Source organism: Wasmannia auropunctata, unplaced genomic scaffold, assembly GCF_000956235.1.
Source record: "Wasmannia auropunctata unplaced genomic scaffold, wasmannia.A_1.0 LD335990.1, whole genome shotgun sequence".
In the NCBI taxonomy this organism is placed as follows: Eukaryota; Metazoa; Arthropoda; class Insecta; order Hymenoptera; family Formicidae; genus Wasmannia; species Wasmannia auropunctata.
This window is the reverse complement of record NW_012026900.1, coordinates 541,038-556,149: the sequence shown is the minus strand read 5'-3', so window position 1 is coordinate 556,149 and position 15,112 is coordinate 541,038. Positions and strand designations below refer to the sequence as shown.

At 34.2% G+C, this 15,112-nt stretch overlaps 1 protein-coding gene across 1 annotated transcript in view; it reads left to right on the top strand.

Moving 5' to 3' along the window:
• LOC105453968 (two pore potassium channel protein sup-9-like) overlaps positions 1–15,112 on the top strand; it is an 83,163-nt gene that overhangs the window by 51,332 nt on the left and 16,719 nt on the right. The window lies entirely within an intron of this gene.

Below are 15,112 nucleotides of genomic sequence, written 5' to 3'. Positions count from 1 at the left end.
AATAAAACGTATCAATGCTCGAGTGGCGGGATTGGGGATGAGGGGGAGGGGAGGCGAGACAAGGAGACGAGATTATGTGCGTCCGGTGTGTGGCGACGATCGATCGTCCCTCCCTGTTACGCTGAGTTTTCCTGCCGATAGCGTTACCGCGAATATTGCAGAAATCGATCGTCGGCGAACGATATCTCCTCGACGACATCGCGTCTACGCGATGGGACCTTTCCGTTTTTGCACGGTTCAAGGCGCCTTCGCGCGCCACGCGCACCGTATATAAAGTTCAAGGCGAGTTCAGGGATTAAAGGCGGTGCGCACACGTAGATTGACTTTATGCAAAAGTTGGCGAACGTCTTGTGTTGTGAAAACTTAGGTCAATATTTCAACGCGTCAACGCTTGCGTAACAAGACGTACGTGTTGCCGTGCTTTAATCGCCTTGTTTATGCGTCTTACGTACGCGCTATGCACTACACGTGGCTATCTGACCTATCGGACAATTGTATCAATCGATTGTATACCTTTGCGTACATACCTTCGCGACGTTACGTTAAATTAAAATTCCGATCGGTATTCCAAATTGCAAGAAAAGGAGAGGAAAGGGGAAGGAGGAGAAGATACGCGTCTCGCAAATCCCCCGAGTTTTAGTGGCTGATATTGAAATATAATCTCGCCATGATATATTTTATTATATCGCGCGGAAGAGAACCGTCGTAATTGCGCAATTACGCCGTAATGGGCCGGCATTTAAGTTTGCATAATACAGTCGAAATCTTGATACATTAGCGACACCTTCCCCCCTCCCTCAGGGGAGAGTCGCGGACAAAAGATACCAAGTTTTTGTCTTAAATTGCGATGACTTGTCGCCGTTAAGCGAGATATAAATTACGGGATTCTCGACATCTCTCTCTCTCTCTCTCTCTCTCGCGCGCCGTTTATTCTGAATACAATTTTATTGCTTGAAGGCATCAGAAATACTGCAAACGCTAACACGGGATACACACATGCAAATGCACGCAAACACATACCGACGCGAGCCGTGAGTTAATTCGACAAGCCACGATCGATAGCGAATTCGAGTCCGTTTAATACAGGAGATAACGGCGTCGTTCTCCATACGCCCACCTCTTTACCTGTCTCGCTTCATTCACCAATTGCTATTTACCTATTCTGTCCTATTTATGCGCCTGGAGGAAGCCAGCTATGTGTGTGTATATATATGTGTGTGTGTGTGTGTGTGTGTGTGTGTGTATCTGTATGCGTGAGGATTCAATTCATTACAGATCGCCTCGATCGTATTACGCGCGCTTATATCTCGGTAGATGAATATTAATTGTTTAAACTCCGGCGATATCAGGATGGAGCGAGTTTATTATTTCAAGCTTTTCGTATTGCCTGCGCAAAAATCGCGATTCAGTGCGAGACTCGAGTGAGGAAGTGAATCCAAAGCGTCCCTTTGGAGAACCTTCTTAATTAGGCTAGGAAAGCTCTAATACTAACTTAATCGATAAGTAACTTCGAAGTAATAAATACAATTTCCTTCAATTAAAAGATTTGTTTTAATTGCTTTGATTAAAAGTATTGTTGTACCTGTGATTATATCTATTGCAAGATAATTACATGGTTAATTTTTTTCTTTTAAAATGCTATAAAATTCACAATACCAAGTCACAATCGTTTAATAGCTTCTGCGTTAAAAAATACTCAAAACAAAAAGAAATACAATCCATACTACGTTTCGATCTTTTTTGAGATCGTAATCTCTAAAGGTTTGCATTTATCGCATGGAAAAAGAACTTCTGTACATAGAAGTTCAAAAGGTTGGAATTGTAGTAAGGAATTGTAGTAAGTAACTGTAAAAAGGAGAAAGCTGTTTAATTATATGTCTCGGTATTCTGATGATTGCAGTGACTAAATATTAACCGTTAAATTCTGAGCAATAACAACACAAATTATTTCACTTTCAAACTTTGATTTACAGCAAATTTAATTAGAATTCTGATAATCTTACGGAGCAAGAGAATGATCTCATTATGTTACGTTTTATAATATTTTCATAGAAAACTTTAAAAAAGGTCGTCACAAGCCGATTAACTATGTAACAGAAAAGGCAATAATATAAAGTGAGAAGAGGATTAATGTCAAATAAAGTATACGAGATAAGCCGCTTTGATATCATTCTTCGCAGATTTATTTGTTTTTTTTTCATGACTTATTATATTATTAGCTTATTTATAACAAAGATTATCGAATACCTTTTTCTTTAATCTAGCTTTAAGCATATTAAGCACATTTACATGTGAATAATATTAGATTTTTCGAAACTATAAACACGTTTCTCGATATCTGAAAAATAATAGATTTACGGAGAAATAAAAGATACTCATTCTTATCATTCTCATTCAATGTTCTATACTCATTGAACGAGTCTAAGAACCAAGTTACATCGCTTGCCTTGCTGCTTCTCGCATGACTTTCCATCTCGTTTCGCGCTGACAAAATCGTTCGGATGTTTAACGAGTATATGGGTTGAAGAGCTTACTACAGACACTTTGAAACAATTAACGAGTACACTCGTATTACATGCGCGGCGAACAGCTGCACATCGCGTAATACATATGTCAACACGTGTACGTCCATTAATCAGCGAACTGCAGAAATCGTATGTATGTAATAACAGGACTGGCAGAGATTTCACAGAATCATCGAGGAGTCGTCGAATGGTTTCTCGGGACGATTAGGCTGTGTATTGATTTTTAAGCTATAATTTATGTTAGTCTGTTAAAATATTGTTATTTAGAACTGTTATTTAGAAGAATGATTGTTCGTTATATTAGAAAATAAAAATAGTCTTTTAATCAGTAACGTATCCTTTTCGCTAATTAAACGGATATATAACAATCTAAAATAGTTAACCAGACATTATTTGTGATTATTGAAATAATTAGACTTTACGGTTCTCTGTAAGAAAAAGAGGGAAAGAAAGAGAAAGAGAAATTTTTTAACTTTTTAAAAATTGAACTGTGTGCTTTACATTCTTTATTAAATGCATATATTTGTTTAACAATAGTATGCGATTAAAAATATGAGATATAATAATATTGAGAAGAAACTGATTCTTTATTTTATTTTACTAATTTCTGTTACAAAACTATAGTACATTAATATATTTAATGTTTTCCAAGTCTTTATATGATAATCTTATACATATTAAAGTCATTTTAATCTTTGTTACGCTAATTGTAAGTTGCATCTTTCGTACAATAGTTTTCATGTTCCTATTATTCTAATTACACTGTCATGTAATGTAAGAAAAATTCGATAACGTGTTAAAAATTCTTCCGTTTAGTTATAGGTGTCTAAATGTAATAAACTTACGACATACATATATACTTCGCTATCGTAGAACGATTTCTCGAGAGGGATCGCGTGAATAAACGAGATTTTACCATCGAGAAATCCATCTTGCAAAATGCATTTTTAACGCGAGGCATCAATCCTACCGTATCCCAATTGCGGCGCGTTCCGCACATTTAGAGGGGGCACATCTCGGGTCAGACGTGGGAGATTCTCTATCGTTACGGCAGTGGGTTGTGCGAAGTGAGTGACGCAGTGGGGGTGGCTCGCGATAGTGGTAGTAATATTAGCACGACCGGGGGAAGAGAGAGGCTCAAGGCGCGCGCGGGAGAGAAATCCGTACGGCCGCTTCGGCGACGCAGCCGGCCCCGAAGCATGGTGGGTCGTGTGCCGCAATGCGGCTGCACGTTATCACACCATCGAGTCTCATCTCCTAACATGCTCCTTCTCATTTTTATACGTTACCGCGGCCACCATGAACTGCCGCCGAATTAGGCCGCGGAAATCGTTTCCGCGTTCTACGCGGCTCATTAGTTTTACCCGGAGGCTACTCTCGTCTCTCTCTCCCCCCCCCTCTCTCTCTCTCTCTCTCTTTCCCTCCCTCGACGAGAGGTTGCTATGCAACCGCAGTCGCGTACAGATTCCGAACGGGTTGCATAGCAATGGCAAGATATACATATATAAAAACATCAAGCGTTTTTTCTGCGAGACAGGAAGTGTGAATTAAGAACAAGATTAGGAAAAAATACTGACAACGAGAAGTTACTATCACTATTTTACTTAGACGCGATTAAAAATTAAGAAATTCTAATTCTTTCTAACGTTAAATTTTATATGCATATATATAAGTTTTAATAATTCATATCTTATGAGGTGAATAAACTCCAATTGTTTATTTAATTAGATTAATTAGCTCTTTCCTCTCTGTTTAAATTTTTAGCTTCAAAATTTATCGATTTATACTGATATCAAATGACGTAATGTATTCGATTATGTAAGAAATTTTCGAAGAGCTGACAATTCCTCGCTGTATCGTTCGCAGATGTTCTTATTTTTTATGTTGCTACATTAATTTTTAAAGGTATAGCATCCTAAAGTTTTCGGCAAGTAGCTCATTCATAATTCGAATGAGCGTCATGGTAGTTTATAACACGCGCGTAGGCGTTTACTACGTGGCATGACTCAGCTGTTCTTTATTTGTTGTATACGATGTGCGAGCTCGACTATGGACTTTTCAACGATCTTAGTTTCTCGGCTACCTTCATTTGACGTATCTTCCCACGGAAAAGTCTTATACAGACAATAAGATTGAAACACATTGTATTGTTTTCTTAATATTATGCTCGCGACGAAACAAAATTGTCTTCTTATAAATTAAATAGTTTAGAACAGTATCAAGTTTATTGTGAGAGAATAAAATTGAATAAGAATTAATTATTCGCATTCATACTTTTGCATTAAAAATTAACAATATGAACAAGTAATACATTACAAACATTAACAAGTGTACTATAAAGATGCTATTAAAAATATTGTAATGTAAATTACGAAATTTCATTTTTTAATTGCGTAAATCACTCTGACATTCAACAACGTGTACCTTCGGATTAATGGGCTCATCGCGATTAAAGAGTCAACTTCCATAAATCTTCCTGTTTCGCATCCATCATAAATCGTACAAATACGTCGATAGGAAGACACGAAAGGGATATAGAAGACCCGAATCAAATCCTCTGTCCCAGTTATATAAACGCCTCTCCGTTTGAATGTGCTCGCAATACAGGCGCGAAGCTGCAGCATGACTGCAATCAGCGCGATCCACTTTTTTTGAGCAGTCAATCCGTTTCGTTGAATTTATTTATTTACAACAGCCGGCCAATTTGCAGCCATTTTATTACAATTTTCATAGGATTTTCGAGCGCGATATCTATATCTATACACGCGATACAAAGTAAATTACTGTATAGGTTACTAAACGCATATTTGTTGAAGTGATATTTTTTCTCCCTCAAATGACATTTCTCTATTGAAATTTAATTGGACATTTTTTATTTAATTTACGTTTTTTTTTCAAAATTTTAAGAGATGCTTTGTTCATTATTTATTAATATTTTAGTATGATACTTGAAATTGACATAAGAATAAGGTTTTTAGCTCGTCAAAAATTTTTTATATTTAGAAAACATTTAATTTTTTAAATACTTTTCTCTAAGATAAACCATTTCAGTTTTCGATAAAAAAATATTACACCTTATAATAAATATATCAATAATTGATATATACTGTGCATAAATTGAATTGATGCACCGAATATTGTACACCAAACGAGTGCGCGCTAAATGCTAATGTCATTATACCGTGTGTTACATTTTAATTAAAATTCAGCGGACAATTCGCTTATCACTATCGAACCACATTGGTTGCGCAGCCAACATGTGTTTTCGAGTGTAGAAAAGCGTGATTTTAATATCATTTGACCGATAAATTACCGTTGCACTAAATAATCATCTAGATAATTTATCTTACAGTGATTATTACTTTTATTTGCGTTTAGACATAATCAATAATTGTTAATTTAGTAGAAAATTATAATTAAATTTTTATTATGTAATTAAAAATGACATACAACGTATTATACGTTGTATACGTTTAATAATTGTTATTACACTTAAAAATCTCTTAACTAATGTTCATTGAAGAAAGTAAAGTTTTTTTATAACAGTATTTTGTCATATTAAAATCACATGCTTTATTACATTCTATAAATAATATTAAAAGTGTCTTAAGTGCATTTTTTGTTATTATTATAATAAAATTATATAAGTGAATAAAAAAACAAGATTTTAAGAAAATGAAAAAGAATAATTGTGTGTTACTCTGTTTAATTTTTTTTCCTTTTATTATATCTGTTCTTTGTGACATTGAGGTGTTACAAAGAAGATTGAACTTTCGTTTCTTGTTATTTTTTACAGCGGAGATCAATGTGCATATTACATATAAAATTTATTATACCAAACTGTTTAATATTTAAAAATTGATTATTATACTAAAAATGTGTTTTAGGAGTATATTTAATATCTATCGATACGCATTTTATTATTGTTATTGTTATTTAGAAATTTTAATTTTGCATATTATTTTTAATTAATTTTGTATAACGCTTGAGTATTGATAGAGCTAAGAATATAGAAAGTATTTCGAGGAATACACAAGAACTTCTTTGAAAAACTTGACTCCAATACTTTTTGTTAAAATGCTAAAAAAATTTCAGAAGTTTCGCAACAAACTTATGGAAGAAGATCCCCCTTTAAATCTGACACGCGAACGTTATTAATAATTTTAAATGTCAGTTTTGTAAGCTTCTTGCTAAGTTTGAGTTGTAATATCGCACATAAATAATGCCAGTTTAATAACGGTTTCCTGAACAGAATTCTATCTTTCTTTTTGCTTGTGTTATCGTACAATAATTCCAGTTTTTTTTTTAGCTTTTCGTGTGTCTAAATGCATGTTACTAAACTTGAATTTGCAACTTGGCTCTTGAGAGACACTTTGCCAGGCCGATAAACGTCTATTTATCTACATTATGCCACCTACGCCGGAAAATTCCTGAGAACAGTATTTTCGTGGCGGTTATTGCCTTGTTTTCGATCGTCGATGTATCCATTGTTCGCGGTTAGATTACACATAGAAGAACAGAAGTATAAGAGATTGCGAATCAAGAACTGTTGAATAATTCAATTCTTCTGCAAAGTGAAAATATTACTCTGATAATATATATTCACTTTTCGGAGATATCAATTAGCATCTTTTTAGGGAATTAAAAGATAATTAAATTCAAAACTTTCGAAGATAAAGGATTTGATTTCTTTATACATTATATTATATGTATACTTGACTTAATTTTCTGATCTATTTTATTTGAATCCACCACGATAATTCGAGCAAAATTTCCTTGGTAAATTTTAGGACTAATTCTCTAAGTACTAAAACTTGCAACACTTCCGTTCCATTATAAAAGCAATGAGGTAAAGACATACGTAGAGAATGTTTGTTTGAATTGTTAAACTTCCGAATAGCGAACACTGCAAGTTTGAAATTTAACTCAAATTTGACTTTTTGAGCACAAATTAAAAAAATTATTTTTGAATGCTGTTTTTATTTTACAAAGAAAATATTAATTAAATTAATAATCGTCGAAAAATCGTCATACAAGTAAAAAAGGGGAATAATTAGTTTTAATGTAATAAATAAAACGCAATAGAGATCAATAGCAATACAAATGCAATATTTTCATGCTTTTATTTCTGAGAAAGATATCTTGATGTAATTAATGAAAAGCAAAAAAATGAAATGCAATTCGATTCTGCAGTTTGATTCGCTTGCGCTCGTGTCGCATGCACCAAAAATGCGCATGCAGTATGGATTTTGGGTGCAATGGGCAATGCCGATCGCGCACGGCGGTGTCCCATAGCTAGTAAAACTACATTTCCCGAATCCGGTGACGTACGCGGGGATACGGCTTGACGTCATTGCGTGAAAATGGGCCACGGCCTCCTGAGCCATCCCCTCCTCCGACTACCCCGCAAACGCCTTGTCATCCTTCGTCCTGGTACGCGCCGCAGGATCCTAAAACGCCGCGCCATAGGACGCCTGAGTACCGGATATACGGTTTAGTACATATGTGCATACGTGCACGTGTGTGTACGTACTATATATGTTTGCCGCGGACGAATGTACTTAAGCGGTACGGCGACGGGATTGAATTAAATCAACACCCAGCGGAGTTATTTGGCTCGAACTTTGAAAGTTTGAAGCCAATCTTTCTGGCGCGAAGTTGTATGTATCGTGTTGTCAAATGTAAACGATATTGCATTCTGGTGAAAACAGCGCGGTTTTAACACTTGGCCGATCAGTAGTTGTTATTTATCTTTTTGTAATTTATTTATACCCGAAGAATTACAGTTTTAGCATTTAACGAATTAATTAAAAGTTGCACTATAGCATTCTATGGTCTATTCTGACACAATACAGATAATTTTTTTTTTATAAAAAAACACTTGTATGTCATTTTTAATTATCTATATAATGCAGAAATAATGGCCAATGCCACATTTCAGACTCAACAAAGAAACGAACGTGTCTATTGCATCAATTATACAACACTCGTTACATGATAATTTATTAATTGCAATTAACATACAGTATCGCAGTATTTTATTGCATGTTTTAGTAACATTGTAAGACATGTATATTATTATATCTATAAATATATTTATATTAATATTTGTATCTTATGAATTTATTTATGTTATTTTCATATTTATGAATGCGAATTCAGTATATTTCAATGTTATTATAAGGGAGGAGTGATTAAGCAAAAGCATAGGGACGCAGGAAATACGGGATATCAGTGCCCCAGATTTAGCACTAAATATGGACGTCTGATTTTGCATATTATTCGCATCACATGAAGATTGTATACATCATTTTGAACTGAGGATTAAATTACCTAAATATTTATTGTTAAATAAATTGTTGAATAAGATATCGAAGAGAATTGTTTACTAAAATAAAATACATTTTTTGTTATATTATTATTCTTTTTATTTTTGTCATTTGTGGCGCACATTTAATTTTGCCAACAGCGAAATCGCGATATTAAATGACTTTTTTAAAAATAAAGTTGTGCCAAATTTATATTCATTCCAAATCTACATGCACGACGCATAATAATAATCTGCTTTATGCATATATTCGCGCCTTTGAATATTCAAATCATCAGGAAAAATACTGTCGTCCATATTGCCGGATTTGCGGCGTTATTTATAGGCTTAATGACATTGGTGAGGTTTCCAAATTGCGTACAGTGCATATACGATGTGCTACGTGAGCTTCGTGCAGAATAATCCAAGCTCAAATCCTTTATCGAAATGGAACTTGATTACTAATTTCGGAGAGTAGCTGCAGCCCGCGTGGTCACGGAGGCAATATCCTAAATATATCCGCCCTTCCGTAGGCTATATGAAGGAGCATTTAAGATTCCGATTGACTCAATGGAGATAATTCCAAAACTTCATTAACCAGAGTGAATTCCGTTCTGGAGCGTAGATATTCAGTTGCTGATCTAGCGTGAAAATTAATAATGAAAAGGAAAAAAATAAAAGTTTTTTCGTGATTTCAATAATATAAAGATAATTACTTTGGTGTTTTTATTTAAGTAAAATCATAGGTCTGTTTGCGATGCTTGTACTTTTTACATTTAGAGTCTTCTCTCTCTCTCTCTCTCTCTCTCTCTCTCTCTCTCTCTTCAACATCCGAATCTATATTTATCTTGTTTGAAGTGCTAAAATTTTTGAAGATTTCAAACAACGCGAACAAGCCTCATATTATATTTATTCTTGATGACTTAGATTTTATATTTATTTCTGTAACGATGGAAACGAGATACATTTTTGATGTTATATCTTCGCAAGATATATTTTTGATGTTGTAGCGTAGCATTCCGTAAATTGAACAAACACTGAACTCGCTAAAGTTATATAGATTTTAATCCTGTGTATCTTCAAGTTAAAATAAATTCATGAAGCTGTGGCAAAGAAAACAAATAAAAGTGGAAATTATTGTATAATATTACATTGTTTGCTGTTTTATTTTATTTGCTGCTTGAAGATATATCTTTCGAATTAAGGACTTGCGTTTTGATTCTCGAACTTGTAAATTTGATCTATGATGAAATTTATCAGGATTAACATCAACGCAGGATAAATATTGCGATAGTGATAATTTGCTATTAAAAGGCGTGCTAATGAGGGGAGGAAATTTCTTGTTATATGAGGGGGAAGGTTAAAGTTTGCGGTGTATATATTGGCTTTAGCATTAACCATGAAATTTCCCTTGCAAGATTTAGCCGTTAATAAAGAAACGAAGAGTCCAACGTAGTAGAACAACATTGTACATTAGCGTTACAAACACGGATGGTGAGTTCGATCTGTACATCAAAACGCGAAAAACTAAATAAATATGTATCAGGAAAAGGTTCATTTTCAAGCCGGTTTGCTTGGCAAACTTATGACGCGAAATGTACTTGCAAACTCGAGTAAGATATTTTGATTTCCTTTCGTTTGAATAAATAAAATATTAATACATATATACAATACATGTATGTATAATATACATATATAAGATAGATTTGAATGGTAATAAACATCAAAATTTGATCGAAATAAATTTGTTATTTATGTAAGTTGGTTTACGTGTCATTTTGTTATACGTAACACATTCACTAGAAACTATTTTTATATTTACAATATTTTTTAAATAAAAATTTATATATATTTAGCTTTTAGTTGGTTAAAATCTTTTCTAAATTGATTGAGCTGCTAAAGCGATTTTAATCGACTAAGTGCAAAAGTTAAAAATCTTATTGATAAATACTTATTATATTTATTTTAGTATTTGAAGAAATTGTATAGGTGTTTCTTATGAAGAGAAATTATTTTCGATTTGGAGCTAACAATAAGTAATCGAGAAGGTACGAGAGAGTCACCCCTTGAACGTTAGTCAGGATTCTGAAATCCGGGTATGATCCGCGGGTCTGATTAATGAGGCTAATATTGCCATAAAGATCGGGAGGCAGTCCCTTATATTGCGCTTTGCCGTGAAGCCACGTAGCGTGTATGTCTGTACATTATTGTGTGCCGCTCATCCACTCGAATGTCCCTTTTACCGCGAGAGAAATATATGGGCATTCAGGCACGCGCGCATTTCTTTTCGCCAGCAACGTTCCGAAACGTCAGAGCTATAAAAAGTAACGACGCGCCCTCGAATCCCTCGTACCTTGACTTGATATGCGTGAGATTGATAAATTTCAAATTCGCTTGTATGCGAGGGAGAAAGAGCGCCGAGGGGGATGGAGAAAGGGAGAGAGGATGAGAGAAAGAGAGAAAAAGCCATTGGAACTTTCTTTTTGTTGGCTGTACAATTTATTCCATTTTCCGTTTTACCTGCGACAAGCTTTTAAAATTCTTCTCCCTCGGTGTCGGCGAATTTTTTTTCCATCCACGGCGTAAGTACCAACTAATGCCGCGACGTGCCGACCGAGCTTAAAAAGGAATCATACGAATTGCGAAAGCTGTATATTGGGGTTTCACCGGGAGAAGCCCCGGCTGAGGGCTCGATTCATAGAATTCAAGCGAGTCTCCAACTAGCAATTAGCGTAAGGATCGCGAGTGACGAATGACGGCGGATACTCGGGGACACGAATTTTCCATCACGAGATCCGATTTACTGAGCGTTAAGAATATTGCCACGGCCTTGGATTAATCCGTTCTTCAGGCATTAGCTCAGCTCGGAAACAATTTATTGTGGACAATAATTAGGTCAAGTTCCGGCCGAACGAAAGATGCATATATTTTGGAATTGGGATTTGGGGATAAAACTGTGACTTACAAAGATTATATGGATTTAACTGGGATAATAAAAGAGGACATTGAGATGTACTGATAAGGCTAGATGTATTGATAACTAAGATTAGATATGCTATTCATAGTCTCAGTATACTTAGCTTTTCAGAATAATTTTTTCTATTGTCAAAAAGAATTCTATTATCAAGAATTCATAGTTTGATTTCATTTAAAAGTCAATACTGATATTAACTTTATGAAACGTAGAATTTTTATTTGTTAAGTGTTGACTTAATAAGTAATCTGTAACATAAGGATAAACAATCTATAATTTATCTTGTAGATATTTTTTTTCTTAAAAATTCTTTCTAATTGTAAAAATGTAACATTTTATTCTTTCTATTTTTCATAATATAAAAACACTAACGTCCTAAATTCAGCACAAAATTATCGCAATTATGCCACGCTTTGATTCCATCCGGAATCTTCAATATAATTTCCTAATTATTTCCTAATTATTCCATCCTAATTGATCCATGAAGCACACGCGCCTAATTAATTTATCATGCCGTCATGCGTTGCATATACGAAGCTCCGCCTTTTTACTCCGCGAGCCATGCGACAGTACTCGACTCCAATTAAAAGCGCGATTCGATACCGATCGAGTGCAGACCGTTGCAACGTTCCTCGTCGAGGCCATTGTTTGCATAGCGAGAGTCCTTGAAGCAGCCGAGAAAGCCGAGACAATCGTTCCTCGAAGGCGGCGGTCCTATTACGTGTAATTGGTTCATTAGCTTCCATATCGGCGAAGCTATATTCGGTCGTTGTTGTCTGGGGGGGGGGGAGTTGCAAGAAGGGCGCCAGGATGCCTGGCTCTTCTGTCACATCATTCTTTCACCTTTATGATTCAATTGATATATATATATATATGTATATATATGTACGTATATGTATTTATATACATGTATGTACATACATACGTGTATATGAATGCACGATATCTAAATGCTGTGTAGATAGCGCAGAGAAAAATGACGGTTATTTTTGTTATATCGACACTAATACTTTTTGGAATACAAATAATATAATTAAAGATATATACAATTGACAACACACACATACACACATGCGTATAGATACATATACGATATCTAAACGCTATAATAGATATACATATATAATCAGAGGACATGGCGCAGTTTTAATATCTGGATATTAATTATCTTTTGAAACCAGTTACAATCAGTTTAAAAAAAGGATATATAAAAGATGTATTTTTCGAAAAGTTTCATTTTACAAATGTGTTATACATAATATTACTTTATTCTTTATTTAAGTTTCAATCGTTTTGTTTTAATAAAACGAAAATACCGTATAGTACGGTTTTAATTAAGTTTATATCTGTGGGAGAAACTCTTCTCTTCAGATGAGATTTTCCGCTTCTGAAAAAAAAATCGGAGCTCAAGATGCTACATATTTCAACGGTGCACATATTTCCGGGCTAATTTTTAATGTTAAGTATCTCCGTAATTTTAGGTCACTTGCGTCAAGTGTTCGCTGAGCAAAAATCAATCGTGCACATTCGTAGGAGAATCCACATTTAAAATGTGCTACATAACGATTTCAGAATATTATATTTAGTTTTTCTTCAAATTTGTTCCGCGAGAAGGAAAAAGATCGACGCGCGCTAAAACTGAAAAAGTTTTTTAATACCGTCCTTGAAAATTTGTTTTCGATATTTTCTATAGAAGCTTTCTACGCCATTTTCATCTCTTTGCCTCGATCGTCTTGTTTTCACGCTTCGATAGTTGACGTTAAACTTTTCTGATTATGCAACATTAGCGCATTATCGTTTTGACGTGACTGACGAAACAATATCTATATACACTGACAAGAACTTTTTCAACGACGCGAAAGAACACGCTAATGCATATATGTAAGGCGTGTAATTTTAGCATATATTTAATGGCAAATTGGGTTATTTGGTTGAGAATTCTTCAGAATTTTATTTATCTATAATACGAGAACGGCCTCGATGAAGGTAGAAAATAAAAAATCAGGCTGTTGTATTTAGCACTAATTGTAGATGTGCGATAAAGATACTCAAAGAATTTGTAAATATGATTTATATATTATTTTTCAATAATCTTAAATATAGTTTATATATTATTGCTTGATAATTTTAATATATTAATTATTGAAGTTAAAGGTTTCTAAATATAAGTTTCTAATATGGCAAGACTTGGTAAGATTTTACAGATATATTTTATAGATATCCAACATATTGTATGTATATAGATTCATCACATTAACTTATTTATCATACTTTTATTTTCGTCGTTAAGTTTATCGAAAATGACCTTTCGTCTCACGATGTTATTCCAAGGCAATAAGACTCGTGGCGGCTTATTCCAATCTATCTGTATCTTGTCTCTCCTACAAATCTCTCTCGCATTCATCAATCTTGAGACAAGGACAGTATTTTCCAGATTCGAGATTAATTTCAAAAGGTCTGGCTAACAGCTACAGATTCGCAATGTATACACTATGATGACGAGATTAACTACGGCCTGAATCTCTGTCTAACGGCCTCGCGATTATGCTCTCGCGGTAATAGAACGGAAATAACTCAGATCAGTTCCATTTTAAATTAATGCCGTACTGCCACTGCCGGATCGTTCGATGGATCATTTTCAATTATCTCGCGTCATATTTTCCGCCCACCTATTCTTCTCGTGGCCGAAAAATCTCTTTGCTTCTGTCATCTGCAAAAAGTCTCAATTATGTCGATCCATATTTCTCCCTCTCTCTCTTTCTCTCACATTATAAAACATTATATTTGAATAATTTGGAAGATGTATTACAAGATTATGATCTTAAATTTTGATTTAAATTGCATCTCGCGATACGCATATCGCAAAATCCACAAATAGAAGTGGCATTAAACAATATTTTTTCTTTATTACGACAAAGTTTGAGTTATGCGAAACATGATTCTGTACTACTCTATGTAACTTTAAAGAATAAAAAGGAATATGATAAACCATACTTTTATTGTATTAGATGTTTTGATAGCAAAATCATGATTAAAAAATATAAGTTGTTGCTTCCTATTAATTTTTATTATTATGTATCTTTTGGCATAAGAGAGTTATAAAAGTATCGCTCGAGATTACGTCGAGAGTGAGATTTTGTTATGCAATTATAAGCTCAAAGATTAATTCTTCAAATCTTTTAAATTTTCAGCGTAAAATCATTTAATTTTTTAAGTTATAGGAAGCCCTCTAAATATTTTAGTTTGAACTTTCGCTGAAAAATTCTTGTTTAAAAATTCTTGTATTGCTCTATTGTTTTTTTTTTT